A 15164-nucleotide genomic window follows, 5' to 3' on the forward strand; every position below is an offset into this window, starting at 1 on the left:
CTAAAAATTTGACTTAATTATTAAAAAGACTGGTTCAACTTCCAATTATAGTGTTTTTCGAAAAGGGTTAAATGGGAAGTAAACAGTGGCCTTTTTAATAAATACATATATTATTTATTTATTTATTTGGAAAATATACAATAAATAATTGAACACCTCCTTTTAAAAATCACGCATCATTTTTTGGGGCAAATTTAAAAAAATATATATATAGTGAATTGAATAGTTGCATTTGTTTAATGGGAAGTTGAACAAGTGTCATTGTAATAATTATGTATAATTTTTATTCATTAATTTCCAACAAATAAAATGGTGAATTGAATAGTTGTGTTTGTTAAATGGGAAGTTGAAAATGTGTCTTTTTAATAATTATGTATAAATTTTAAATTTTATTTCAAAATAATAATATATTAAATTTTAAGAGTTGTGTTTGTTAAATGAGAAGTTGAACAAGTGTCTTTCTATTAAATACATATAACTTAATTTTTTTAAATGATTCAAAAGAAAATCAAAATTTAGATATATTAGAAAATAACTAGGGCGGTAATTAATAAAAATTCTATAAAAAAAATTATGAAATTTAAAATTATTATATTGTAGTTGGAAAGTTGTCTTTTGAATAATTCATACAGTGTTATAAGTGTATACAAATATTGAATTAATTTTGATTCTATGTTTACCTTATTTGAACATAAAAAATTTTGTTTAATTAAAATTTGAAAATATATACCTATTAATTTTTTTAATGGGTATTGGGGGAATAAATTATTTTTAAAAAAACAAAAATTCGATTACTTTTTAACATATATAATATTTTTTATTTAAATATCATAGGGATTTTCAATAGGTGCTATCCAATTTAATTTGATAAGATATCACATTTATTAACTGCACCATTGAAGGATAAGTTTTAAAATAATTTATAAATAATCTATTACGTGCTTTACCTGAAAAACAAGGTTGAGAAAGAGAAGGAAATAATGGAAGACGTCACGAGAATAGAAAACATGGAGCAAAAAAGCGCCGAGACATTACCGAAAAGGAAAAAGGGAAGCAAAAAATGGAATGCCTGAAGAAACATGGGCAAAAAGGGTCAAAAGAATTAGGGGTATACTACAGATGGTGTATCTTACATCGCCAAGGGAGCAAATTGTTTGGAAACCACTTTTCTAAAAAAGAAAAGATGTCCAAAAACTAATAATACAATATGAAAATAAGAGGTATTATATAAACACTCGTCTTCTTAGCATTAGTAGTAAAATAAATACCATTCAACAAATCTTGTTGTGAGGAAGCTTCTCTCCAAATCTTAACTGTGTTTCTGCCCGTAAGCTACAGATACTCCAAACAGAAACCTGTCAAAGTCTCATCCATGCTCTAGAGTATGAAAATTACTACTTGCGGATTGAACTTGTCAAGCTTGAACGGAATATTGCTTTTCAAAAATGGTGCTTCAAATATTGGATCAAGGATTGAAGAATGTTGTCTCTTTTTACAATTTTCATTAAAATGATTGTACTTTTTTTTAGTTTGTTAGATGTGTGTTGAATTTAACATATTTTGATGAAATGAAAATTTGAACATATTTTTAATGGTTATAATTGTTATTATTATGTAATATGTCTATTTTCTTTTCATCTTTATATTTCGTAACACAAAATAACATTCAAATTGAGTGTGTTATTTTGGAAGTGTAAAAAGTGGTAACTAATTTTAAATACTATTTTATTATTTATAATAACATTTTTTTTGAACTTATGGTTAAAAAAACTTAATTATAGATGTTAATAGACTTAATAATAAATAAAGGAAGAATACGAGTATTGAATAACGATTTTTATCGATTTAATAGTATTTATTAGAATTATCTTCATATATAATTAATATTTATATTTGGGTAAACTAATTAATTATCTTTCTCTTTCCAACAATTTTTTTATGTTTCTTGGAAGTTAAAAAGGTTTTAAAATTATGTTAAAAATTAAATGCAGTTCCATTTCGAAAAAATATAACTGCATTATAGGTGGTATTTCAAAAATAGAAAATAATTAGGGTAAATGACTCCTCGTATTTCTCATCAGTCATTAGTATTCATCAAACCTTATCTATTTCATTATTTCAAATTCTTTATATATATGTAGCTACGAACTTTATTTATCATCATAAAGATTGTACATTTAGAGACAAAAGAAGCCAATTGGGATAAAATGGACAGAAACAAGATAAATGATATAATTCGTACTAGATCACTTTCAAAGTTCAAAGAAAAATTCTTAAGTGGAGAGCTGTACACTTTCATGGAAGAGATGAAGACACGCCTCAATAGATCACTTGAAGAAAGAATCACAATGAGAAAGGCATTGATGGGTCAAGCATCTGGATAATGGGTTGGAGAAAGCCCTAAAGTACGTGAGATTCACAACATTCAGAATGAATTATTGCAAAACTTCATCGATGCTTCTGAGTAGGACTACTTGTATTGGACGTGTATGCTCTAAATATCCGCACACTATTGGCGAGCTAGAAAATGGCCTAATTCGATCTGCCACGTGTAAATCTTCCACCCGGAGCTGTTTTGTTACGGGCCTCCATCTGTCCAGCCCGAGCTGATTAGAGAGTTAACTGCTACTCGGAGGCATCGTGTCAACAGTATGAGTGTCACGAGCTGGCGCCACATTAAGCTCGTGATACGGCAGAGATCTGATACCCAAATCCTTGTAAAGTCAACCACGCAATATAAACGTGCACATATCAGACATCACATGTCTGTTTTATTCCTGATTTCTCGGATGCGCAGTATAAACGTGCACATTCGAACATACCGTATCTGATTTGGGCCAGGTGGCCCATTACCCATCCTTACCTGTTGATTAGACCTCACTTCCCTGTAAGGTATAGGAATTAATCATCAGTGTCACAGAGATGACGTGAAGGATAAAGAGATCACGAGATGACCCCATTGCCAACCCAGACATCTTCTTCCTATAAATACCAAGACCCTGGGTAGTGCAAGGGGTTGGCATATGTTTGTAAAGAAACACTCTGTAAGAAATAGTCAAGAGATATCAATAATATCGACTGGTGGACTAGAGGAATTTTAACCTTCGAACCACCTAAAAAGAAAGGAGTGACCATCTTTCTACTGCTATTAGTTTCCCAAAGTCTAAATTATAATTCTTTTCATATTACGGTTCACCAATTAGCACTAATCTGTCCTTTTTATTCGTATAATTACCTGTTGGCAAAGAACTGCATCAACAGTTTGGTGCTTTCATTGAGATGATTTAGATTGGTGCTATCACAAAAACCTAATCATGGTCGTTACTCATTCGAGGCATGGTAACGAGGCGGATCAACATGATGGCTTGGAGGCCCACCATGCCGTCATATCCGATGAACTAAACCCCGAGATCCAGCAACGATCGGGAAAGAATCCGATGGGCCAGGACGACACCGAAAGTTCAGCGCCCTGACCGCCAAATTCGAACCCGGGTTACCTGATGGTGATAGAGATGGAGAACATACAGTTGAGGGGTCAGCTATCCAGAGCAAGTAAACAAATCGAAGAAGTCTTGGCCCGGCTACCCCCTCTTGTAACCGATGTTAACATCGGAAAGAGGCAAAGTGGGACTCACAAGTCCCGTAGGGATAATCGGCCCAGACCCAGTCGATCAGTCAGAACCTCAACCCTGAGTTCTGCACCCATGTCGCACCATAACCAAGAAATTATGTATGAGGAGTTTGCCAGGACCAATCAGCAATTTAGCCGATCAGCCTGAACCTCGACTCCTAGCTCGATTCCACGGTTAGAACGCGCCCAGAAGGGCTCATGGAAGTTCGCGGAGGAGATCCGGGGAAGGCTCGCGTAGACAACCTGCTCTGGCCAGCCCTTCCGTGCCGCGGTCAGACCGCCGGGTGCAGGATGCTAGAGATGGTAGAGTAGAGCGACCGCGAGCTAATTTGATCCGCCCAGATGGGACTAGGATCGCTTCACCAATTAGGCATCCCCCGTCACCGATAAGATACCCATCTCCTCCTCGTCCAGTTCGACACATTCTGACACACGGGAGCAGCAGAAGAAATCCTCCTCCCGCCAATCCTTCCCATCGCCCCCGAGCACGGGGGGAGGTCCCGAATCGTCACCCCCAGCAGTGGGCTCCAAGCTTTTCGAACGGGAGCTACTGGACCGAGAGCCACCGAAGTGGGAGATCCGGTGGAGACCTGCATAATCGCTTAAGTTCGGCGCAAAGCCCTCGTCCCACCTCAAGGGTTGACCTTCGAGATCGCCTCAACTCGCAGAGGGGGAATCCGGCCAGAAATGGAAGTCATACTCGCCAAGAGGGTGGACATTCCAAAGTACGTGACAGTGGGAATGTCCCACCTAACCAAGCTCAAGCTTGGAGGGACAATAACCCGCCTAACGCGTACAATGGAACTGGAGTTGTTGAACAGCCCCAGAACAACGAGGGGGTTAAGGACCAGACCCTAGAACGTTTAGCGCAGATGGAGGAGCTAATGAAGAAGCTTTTGTCAGAAAAGGAGAAGGACGAGTATGACTCGGGGGACGAACTCGAGCTTTTTGCCTCCAACATAGCAGCCACAACATACCCACCGGGTTTCCGGATGCCCCACCTGTCTAAATTTGATGGAGATGGAGACCCGTCGGATCATTTGGGTATGTTCAATACCCTAATGATGGCCCATAATATCAGACCCGAGCTGAGGTGTTTGATATTCCCTTCCACCCTGAACGGGCCAGCTAGACACTGGTTCAAGCAGTGTAAAAAGCATTCCATCAGCTCATGGAAGAATTTTTCTACTAACTTGAAAAGGGCATGACGAGCTTCTCAAGCTGCCCGCGTCAAAGCTGACACCCTGGTGAACATGAAGCAACTGCCCAGGGAACCTTTGAAAGCTTACCTGAGCAGGTTCGCAAACGTCGCGGTTCGAGCTAGGTACGCGGACGATAGTTCCAACCTTATGGCCTTGAGGACTGGAATCCTCATTGGAGGCGAGCTATGGCAAAAGATACATAGAAGAGGAGTCAGCACCGTGGATGAATTCCTGAACAAGGCCTAGGAATGGATAAACCTGGAAGAGGTGCGAGCATCGGTTGCGGGAACCAGCCTGTAACGACCCAAATTTCCTAATAAGGTTTAGGACCTTGATTAGGAGGCCCAGAGGGCCATAATTGATTTATTGTGCTATTATATGATTATATGCATGATTATGTGGGTCATATTATTATATGATGATAAAGGCATGCATGGGGTTATATACTCTGTTGTGAGGGTATTTTTGTAATTTGGCTCATTGAGAGCGTAATTGCATACTTGTGTGTATATTGGTAGGTTAATGTTGAGACCACATTATTATGTGGGTATGTTTGTAGCTTGTGGCTCGAGGCAATCCTAACAAGCGGTTTTGCTGGAAAGTCACAGCGGGGATTTATATCGGACTCGGGGTGAGCCTGGGGATGTAACTTGGAATTTGGAGAATATATTGGGGACGATTTGATGTTGAGAAAAATAATTGGTGATTAGTTGGGTACTGGAAAGTAAGCGGTAAATAATAAAGACATTAAAGGAACTAGCGGGAATTGGGAGTAATGACTAAAATTCCCTTAGGATGATTTAAAGGTTTAGTTATTTTTGGAAGGGTAAGGTGGTCATTTGGCTTACTAAAGGATAGGCTATATTCAGCTTTATAATCTTAGTGGAAGTTGTAGACAGACTCAGAAGCTTAAGGAAAAGAAGAAGGAAAGAAAGAAAAACAGGACACTTAGAGTTATCTCTCTCTCTCATTCAGATGGGTCATCTCTTCACCATTCTTTGTGATTTTTGGAGCTGGAATTCCAGATTAAGCTCAAGATGGAGCTTAGGGCTAAGGACCTTGGTGAAGCTAGAAGAACTGGCAGGGTTTAGCCAGTCAATTGAGGTAAGTTTTAAGGTTTCCTAATGTGTTTTTCTGGGTTTTAATGAGATGGTTTCTAAGTTTGAGTTTTTGTTGGAATAAATGGATAGGAACCTGAGGAGTTGAAGGGCTTGAGGCTGGTTGGATGCTAGGGATAACTTAAGGTCGAAATCCTCCATAGAAGGTAACAAGTTCTGGCTTTGATGTTCTAGGTATCTGAGTTTCTGGTTGAATCTTTCAGTTCATGGGTTCAATGATTGTTTTTCTAGTTTGATGATGCATGTGGTTAAGTCTTGTGTTATTAAGTTGTATGGGGTGAGATATAGGTGATGGTAGACTCAATTTGGTGTGTAATTGAGGGTTGGAAGGGTTCTAAGGGGTTTTGGTTCAAGGAAAGTCGAAGAGGGGAAAACAGAGTGTTGCTTGTAACGCCCTACTACCTTAGAGCCGTTACTAAGTGAGTTTTACGAAAAATTGTGCAATTAACTCGCTAACCGAGGTTTTTAAAACAAAAGTGTGACTAAGCAAAAGTTAAGGCTGTAATCTTTTGAAAATGCTTTACTTCGTTGAAAACTTCAAGTATCTATTGGGATCCCAAAATAAGGTTTGCAAAATATTTACAAGTTAAAATAAGTTTACAGCTGATTGACTATCAAAATTACAGGTTAATACAGCCATTTTTAAAAATTCCCCCAACCAAAGCAGTCGGGCAGGCCAAACATGTACGCGCCGCTTCATGCTCTCCATACTCATGGCTGGTTGACTTTATCTTTGCCCTTACCTGCAACACAGAGCACCCGTGAGCCGAAGCCCAGCAAGAAAACTCAAACAACACATATCATATGCATATTATATAATCAACCTATAAGATAATCCACAGATAATCAAGTAGTTCATTAGACTAAACAAACATTCCACGTGCTAAGTGTTACTTCCGGCCCCACTACCGTTCTCGGCTCCCTTGCCGTTCTTGGCTCATTTGCCGTTCTCGGCTCATTTTCCGTTCTCGGCACCTTTTCCGTTCTCGGCTCATTTGCCGTTCTCGGCACCTTTGCCATTCTCTCTACTATAATCACATATAGTACTATTCAAATAACATTCAAACATATAATAATTCAATCAAAACTATACCATAACATGTAATACAATTTAGGGTCGTGCCCTGCATTAACACTATGGGTCCATGCCCTGTCCTACAGGTGCTACAGTTTTCTTACCTGTATCCCGAGCTTCACAGTGCACCAAAGTCACAAGCACGGTCCTCTAACTTGAGCCTAGCCAAAACCCTAGTCACAACACATATAAAACACTCTTTAATACTAACCAATTCCAAAACTACTTTCCGGTACCAATTCCATACTCTCGGGACCTCCAAATTCCTAAAACAATGCATCGGAAACATCCCCCGAGCCCCCGGAACAAATGCCCAAAAATGAAAAATTTCCCATCCTGAAAATAGCCTAGCGCCGCGGCACCCAGACAAGTCAAAAAGTTCCCCCCCCCCCCTCTGACTCAGCCTCGCGCCGCGGCGCCGAAGAACAGGGCTGCGGCGCCCCTATGTGAACCCAGAAATTCTGGGTTTTTCTTCTGCAATTCCATCATCCAAAACACCTCTAAACCAACCCAAACACATATCTAAACCCCAAAACCAATTTGAAACCTCAAATGAAACATCTAACAACCTATACACACTAGCATCAAGATCATACACACAATCATACTCAAAATCCACCCATTTGATTTCAACTTCAGAAATTTAAACCCATAAACCAAAAACTTAAACCATGCTTCAAATTTCTTAAACCAAAACAGGAACAAATCTTAAAATTGCATAGAATCCTTACCTCAAGTGGAGAATTCACCCTTAAGCTTCCTTGATTCATCTCCTAAGTCTCCAAATTTCATCTCCTTCTACTCCTCTTCTTCTTCTTCTTCTTCTTCTTCTTGCCCTAGGTTTCCTTCTAGCTTTTCTTCTCTCAATTTTTAACAAAACCACCAAATGGCTAAGTGCTAAACCATGCACCCCTTTTTCCCAGCTGAAAATTATCTAATCCCCTGCCAAATGACCATTTTACCCCTCATAGAAAACCTTTCCTAACTAAACCTTCAAGGGCACTCTAGTCCTCTCTCCTATATTACAATTTTACCATTTTCCATCTAAACTTGTTACTCTCAGCAGTTACTAATGGTTACACAGGTTACTCAATCACCAATACCCACTAATTCTCAACTCAAACATGAAATTCTCAAAGTACCCCTAGGCTCCTCCTAAGCCGGGTATAAAAATCCTGTTGTGACTTTTAAGTTAACTAGCTCTCTAGGACCGTCTTAGCACATGCATCACAATAATATTACCACACTCATGTGGTACAAATCACATAATACAATTATCACATTTATGCCCTCAACGGGCTATATTTACCAATTTACCCCTATCATACAAACGGGGTTCACATGCATATTTATTTCACCTAAACATGCATTCTAACCACATATTCATTAAATTCACATAAATTAATGCAGTATAACAATTATTTCCCTCCAGGCACACTAATCAAGGCTCCAAGCCTTATTATCAAATTTAGGTCGTTACATTGCTGGTCTGTGACTAGCGCTGTAGTGCTAGCCTTTGGGCGCTACAGCGCTAGGCTAGGGTTTCCTGGGCGTTTTGGTTCTGTTTGTAGCGCTATAGCGTCCTCCTTAAAGCGATGTAGCGCTACCCTATCTCCAGGAAGGGGTTTTTGAGTTTTTCCTTAGGGTTTTTACCCGGAGGCTCGGGGTTTGATTCCACCACCCCGTTTGGTGGAATTAGGGCTTCCCGGGGGCTCGGGATTGGTCCCAGGGCTAGATTTTGGATTTGAAGTTTGGTGGTGCTTCTGATCTATGGCTGTGACTAGGTATGCGCTAAGGTTCAGACAAGATCGTGCTTGAGGATCAATTGAACGAGCTAGCGAGATCTAAAGGTAAGAAAGCTGCACCTGATTATGTGGTTAGGTTGGGACTAAGTGTTCCCTATGTTTGTATGCGTTGTTATGTGAATGTGATTAACCATGTGAACATGATGGGACTAAGAGCTCCCTATATTTGTATATCATGTCAAGAGGTGGTATTATGCCATGGGACATGCGATTACTGGCCTAAGGGTGTCAGAATCAACATTTGCGCACAGGGCGCGGCTCGGCCACTGGTAGCTGAGGTAGCTTATTTATCACTGAGCTCGGTTAAGCTGGCCGGAGTCAGTGAGTATTACACTGGGGGCGGCCTATGTGAGCCGAAGACAGTGGGTTAAATAGAGGGTGCGACCTAAGGGCGCCGACCCTGAGTATTACTTGATGGATGTGATATACTGTTGATTATGAGTGTGAATATTGTGTTATGGATATGATTTGTTGGCTGTCTGGATGACAAATTGTTAATATGTTGAGTGTTATCACTGATTGGATAAATATTATGAGTTGTCGAATCCCTAGTTGTGCATTGTGGAATATTTGATAAATGATGTTGGTCTTGCTATGATATCATGCTTTCTTGTTGGGCCTCGGCTCACAGGTGCTACGTGGTGCAGGTAAAGGCAAGGGTATGCTGAATCAACCATGAGTTGGAGAGCTCTGGGGGCAAGGTGTACATTGTCAGCTGCTCGGCCGCCACAGTCAGGGAATTGTACAGGGACGAAAACCTAAAATGTGTATTTTTCCATTAGAGTGGCTTGAATTATTTATAACTTTTGAGATTTGCTGTAACTGAATCATTTAAACCCTGTTCTGAGTTTCCCTGTGTTAAACTGTCATTTTTAATGAAAATAGCCTGTTTGTGACCAAAATCTTTTGTTCCTAATCTGTTGATGACATTGGATTCACATTTTGTTTAAATGACTTGATTAGCAAGTCTTGCACTATTTTTAAACACATAGTGTAACAGTCTTGGTTATCCAGGGCGTTACATAGCCAAACCCTTGATTAGCCCGTTGGAGTGGAAACGGATGTAGTAAAAATGACTCAAACTGTTACCCAGAATAACCAAGGGGGTGGAGGTAAGAGAAAAGGGAGCAGCAAGGGTGGCCAGCACGATCCGAAGAAGAACAAGACCGTGGAAAATTTTAAGCCAGTCTACGCGACCTATACCGAGCTCACAAACACTGAGGAACACATTTTTCTAGCTAATTCTGCCTGCCTCCCTTAGAAAAAGCAGGAGCCTTTGAAACACCAGAAGGCTAAGAGGGACCCTTCCGAGTTCTACCAATTCCACAAAGACATTGGCCACATCACTGACAATTGTAGGCATTTGATGGATGAGATCGAGACACTCATCAGAGCTGGACCTTTGCCTCAGTATGCGCGGAACTAGGTTCCTACTAGTCAGCCAGCCCCGGAAGCTCCAATAAATCATCTCGGGCCCTCGATAAGTCAGGATACCCCTCCTCCTATAATAGGAGGAGAGATATCCACAATCTCAGGAGGCTCCCATTTGGCCGGCACAAGCAGAGGTGCCCAAAAGAGATATGTCAAGGAGTTGAAGGCTCACAACGGAGTGGAATTCGTCCCAGAGCAGCATCTACCCAAACAGCAACGATTGGAGAGGCAACCAATCATGGTTACCGAGGAGGATGCCAGTCACATCCAGTTCCCCCATAACAATCCTCTAGTCATAACCTCCTAGCTCGCCAACCAGAGAGTTAGGAGGATACTAGTCGATAATGGGAGTTCGGTGAACCTGTTGTTTCAGTCTACGCTGGAGAAAATGGGATTGTCTGTCGCTGAGCTGAAGGCCACCTCCATGATGCTGTATGGATTTTCCAGAGAAGGGTCAGCAGCGATAGGAATAATCGAGCTAGTAATAACCTTGGGAGAGGGGCCCCGAACTGTCTCTAAGCTCTTCGAGTCTGTGGTTATCAATTGTCCCGCCGCATACAACGCTGGGCCGACCTACGTTGATGGCATTTGAGGCCATAACTTCTATCCACCATCTTGCAGTCAAGTTCCCCTTTTATACGGGGATATGTACGGTCCGAGGTGATCAACTGGCTGCCAGGGAATGCTATAGCATTTCTATGAAGGGAAAATCCCGACCCGGGCAGCAGACGATGACCATTCAAAGTGAAAAATGAGGAATCTCAGGGAGTAGGATCTATTCCTGAGATAGAAAAACCTCAGGAAGCCAACGGGGAAGGTATCACCTTGAATTATGATATTGACCCCAGGATAGGCGAAGACAAATCCGAGCTCCAGGCCATCAAAGAACTCGAAGAGGTGAACATTGATCCGAAAGACCCCTCGAAGGTGGTGAAGCTCAGGAAAAACCTGTGTAATGAGAGAAAGGCGAAGCTACTGAGATTCCTAGAAGAGAATTTAGATGTGTTTGCCTGGTCTCATGAAGACATGATAGGTATCAGCCCAAGCATCATCATGCACACCCTCAACTTGGACAAAAACGTGCCTGCGAAGTCCCAGAAACAAAGGCACCTGGGCATGACCCGAGATGAGGCCTTAGAAGAGGAAGTAGCTCGACTCCTAAAGTGTGGTTTTATTCGCGAGGCAAAATACCCCATCTGGGTCGCCAATCCTGTTTTGGTCTCGAAGCCTAAAGGGAAATGGCGGATCTGCATCAACTTTTCAGATCTTAATAAAGCCTGCCCCAAAGATTGCTTCCTCTTGCTGAGAATTGACCAATTGGTAGATGCCACCGCGGGGCACGAGCTCATGTCCTTTATGGATGCATACTCGGGGTATAACCAGATCACCATGAATCCTACATACCAGGAACACACTAGCTTCATGACCCCAACTAACGTTTATTGTTGCAAGGTCATGCCCTTCGGGCTGAAGAATGCAGGAGCTACACACCAGAGATTGGTCAACAGGATGTTTGCTAATCAGATCGGAAAAAACATGGAAGTGTACGTTGATGAAATGTTGGTCAAGTAAAAAACTACCAATAACCATGTCCCCGATCTGAATGAGTGCTTTAAGATTTTAGGACAGTGCGGTATGAGGCTGAATCCCCAAAAGTGTACCTTCGGGGTCGCGTCAGGAAAATTTCTAGGTTTCATAGTCAACACAAGAGGAATAGAGGCGAACCCTAATAAAATCAGGTCGCTACTTGAAATTCCATATCCCCAGTCACGAAAAGATGTCCAAAGTCTAACAGGAAGGGTGGCAGCCCTTAATCGGTTCATTTCCAAATCAACAGACAAGTGTTTGCCATTCTATAACCTGCTTCGGGGAAATAAAAAATTCGAGTGGACCGATGAGTGCGAGCGTGCTTTCCTTGACCTAAAAGCACATTTAGCTGAGCCACCCGTGTTATCTAAGCCAACAGCAAGAGAAACTCTTTTTCTGTACTTAGCTATAACAGAAGATGCAGCCAGAGCCGTGCTGGTTCGTGAGGAGGACCGGCCCCAGAAGACGGTCTACTACATTAGCAAGAGGCTTCTCGGAGCTGAGTCTAGATATCCGATGATGGAAAAGATGGCGTTCTGCCTTATCATGGCCTCCAGAAAGCTCAGGTCGTACTTCCACTCCAATTTAATCCATGTCATAACCGATCAACCTTTAAGGCAGGTTTTGCAGAAACCTGAGGCATTGGGGCGTCTATTGAAGTGGGCTATCGAGTTCAGCCAATTCGAGATACTGTACGTGCCGTGAACTGCGATCAAAATCCAAGCTCTGGCTTATTTTGTAGCAGAGTGCACAGGATTCCAAGAGGAACCAGTGGAAGAACCGGTACGGGCCTCGTGGATAGTCCTTGTGGACGGTTCGTCTAACGAAAATGGATCCGGAGCTGGAGTCATTTTAATATCCCCGGAGGGACATCGTTTCCACTCTGTGTTATGATTTGGATTCGAGGCATCCAACAACAAGGCCGAGTACGAAGCTTTATTGGCTGGGCTAAGGGTGGCTCAGGAGCTGAAGGCCAACTCCATCCAGTGCTATAGCGATTCCAAGCTCGTGGTAAATTAGGTATCAAAAGAATACCAAGCGCGAGGAACCAAGATGGCAGCCTACCTGGCCAAGGTAAAAAAGGGTCTATCCACATTTGAGCACAGCCTAGTTGAACAGATATTTTGGGAGAAAAATGCCAATGCTGACGCCTTAGCAAAGCTCGCCACCTCCGGGGAGGTCGAAACATTAGGCCTGGTACCAATTGAATTCTTGGAAAAGCCGAGCATAGAGGAAACTTGGAGGCAGGTTGAGATGATCGACGCCAGGGCGACCTGGATGACTCCCATAGTCGAGTACCTCACAACAGGAAAGTTACCTGAAGAGCGAAATGACGCAAGGAGGATACTTTACCAAGCTCCGAGGTATGCAATGGTAGACGGGGCGTTGTACAAGCGTGGTCTTTCTTTACCTCTTCTGCGATGTGTTCTGCCAGGCGAAGCAAAACTATTATGTAGGAGATGCATGAGGGATTTTTTGGAGATGACGCTGGGGGGCAAAACCTGGCCTTGAAGATATTAAGGCAAGGATATTATGGGCCCACTCTATCGAAGGACTCGATTTCTTATGTCCAAAAGTTTGACAAGTGCCAGCGGTTTACCACGGTCACCCGAGCCCCTCCAGTCGAGCTGAAGATGATCTCGTCCCCGTGGCCATTCGTGGTCTGGGGAATTGATTTAGTTGGTGCCCTACCCATGGGAAAAGGGGGAGTTCGCTATGCGGTGGTGGCTATTGACTACTTCACGAAATGGGCAGAAGCGGAGCCCCTAGCGACGATTACATCAAAGACGGTCCTCGACTTTGTGGTTAAGAATATTTTCTGCTGATTCAGGCTGCCAAAGAAGATCGTGTCGGATAATGGAACCCAGTTCGATAGCGACCTCTTTACTGAATTTTACGAGAGGCACGACATAATTAAAAGTTTTTCCTCAGTGGCCTACCCTTCAGCTAACGGACAGGTCAAGGCTATGAACAAGACACTAAAACCGAGCCTTAAGAAGAGGTTGGATGGAGCCAAGGGAGTTTGGCCTGAACAGCTCCCCCAGGTGCTACGGGCGTACCGGACCTCGCACCGGACTTCGACGGGTCACACTCCTTTCTCCCTGACTTTTGGGAGCGAGGTCTTCCTTCCTGTCGAAACAAAGATAGCCTCACATAGAGTCCAGGCGTTTGACCAAGACCAGAACGACAAATGGCTCAGCGCGTCCCTCGACCTAATTGACAAAAATGAGAAGCTTCGCAGCTGTAGCTCGCGCATTATCAACAAAAGATCACTCGTTATTTCAACTCAAAGGTCAAGAGACGCATCTTTAACTTAGGCTACCTGGTGCTCCGAAGATTCTTCTTCGCCGGTAAGGATCCCAAGGACGGAGTTTTGGGACCAAACTGGGAAGGACCCTATCAGATAATAGAGGTTGTGAAGGAAGGGACCTTCAAACTAGCTCGGCCTAATGGAGAAGCAATCCCACGGACATGGAACGCTATACACCTAAAGAAATATTATCAATAGTCAATACTTTTGTAAGGCTTAATTATGAAAGCCACCATGTTTTATTAAAAAATGAGAAGCACTTTTGTATATCATTGTATGTTTCCGTGTGCGTGTAGTGTTAGAAGAGCGTTTTCCAAGTAACCAAGAAAGATCCCTTTCTGTTTCCTTGGGGGGCATATATCCTGGATACAACCAGGTCCCAAAACTTAGAAGTTAGTTAAATTGATCTAGTGTTTTTCCTAAAGAACACGAGGTGTCGATAAAACTAACGAGAACTAAGTTTTTAAATAAATGTCCGGGATACGACCAGGTCCCGAAACTTAGAAGTTAGTTAAATTGATCTGGTGTTTTTCCTAAAGAACACGAGGTGGTGATAAAACTAACGCGAACTAAGTTTTTAAATAAATTTCCTATATACAACCAGGTCCCTAAACTTAGAAGTTAGTTAAATTGATCCAGTGTTTTTCCTAAAGAACACGAGGTGTCGATAAAACTAACGCGAACTAAGTTTTTAAATAAATGTCCTGGATACAACCAGGTCTCGAAACTTAGAAGTTAGTTAAATTGATCTAGTGTTTTTCCTAAAGAACACGAGGTGTCGATAAAACTAACGCGAACTAAGTTTTTAAATAAATGTCCTGGATACGACCAGGTCCCGAAACTTAGAAGTTAGTTAAATTGATCCATTGTTTTTCCTAAAGAACACGAGGTGTCGATAAAACTAACGTGAACTAAGTTTTTAAATAAATGTCCTGGATACGACAAGTTCCCGAAACTTAGAAGTTAGTTAAATTGATCTAGTGTTTTTCCTAAAGAACACCGGG

Source organism: Humulus lupulus, chromosome 5, assembly GCF_963169125.1.
Source record: "Humulus lupulus chromosome 5, drHumLupu1.1, whole genome shotgun sequence".
In the NCBI taxonomy this organism is placed as follows: domain Eukaryota; kingdom Viridiplantae; phylum Streptophyta; class Magnoliopsida; order Rosales; family Cannabaceae; genus Humulus; species Humulus lupulus.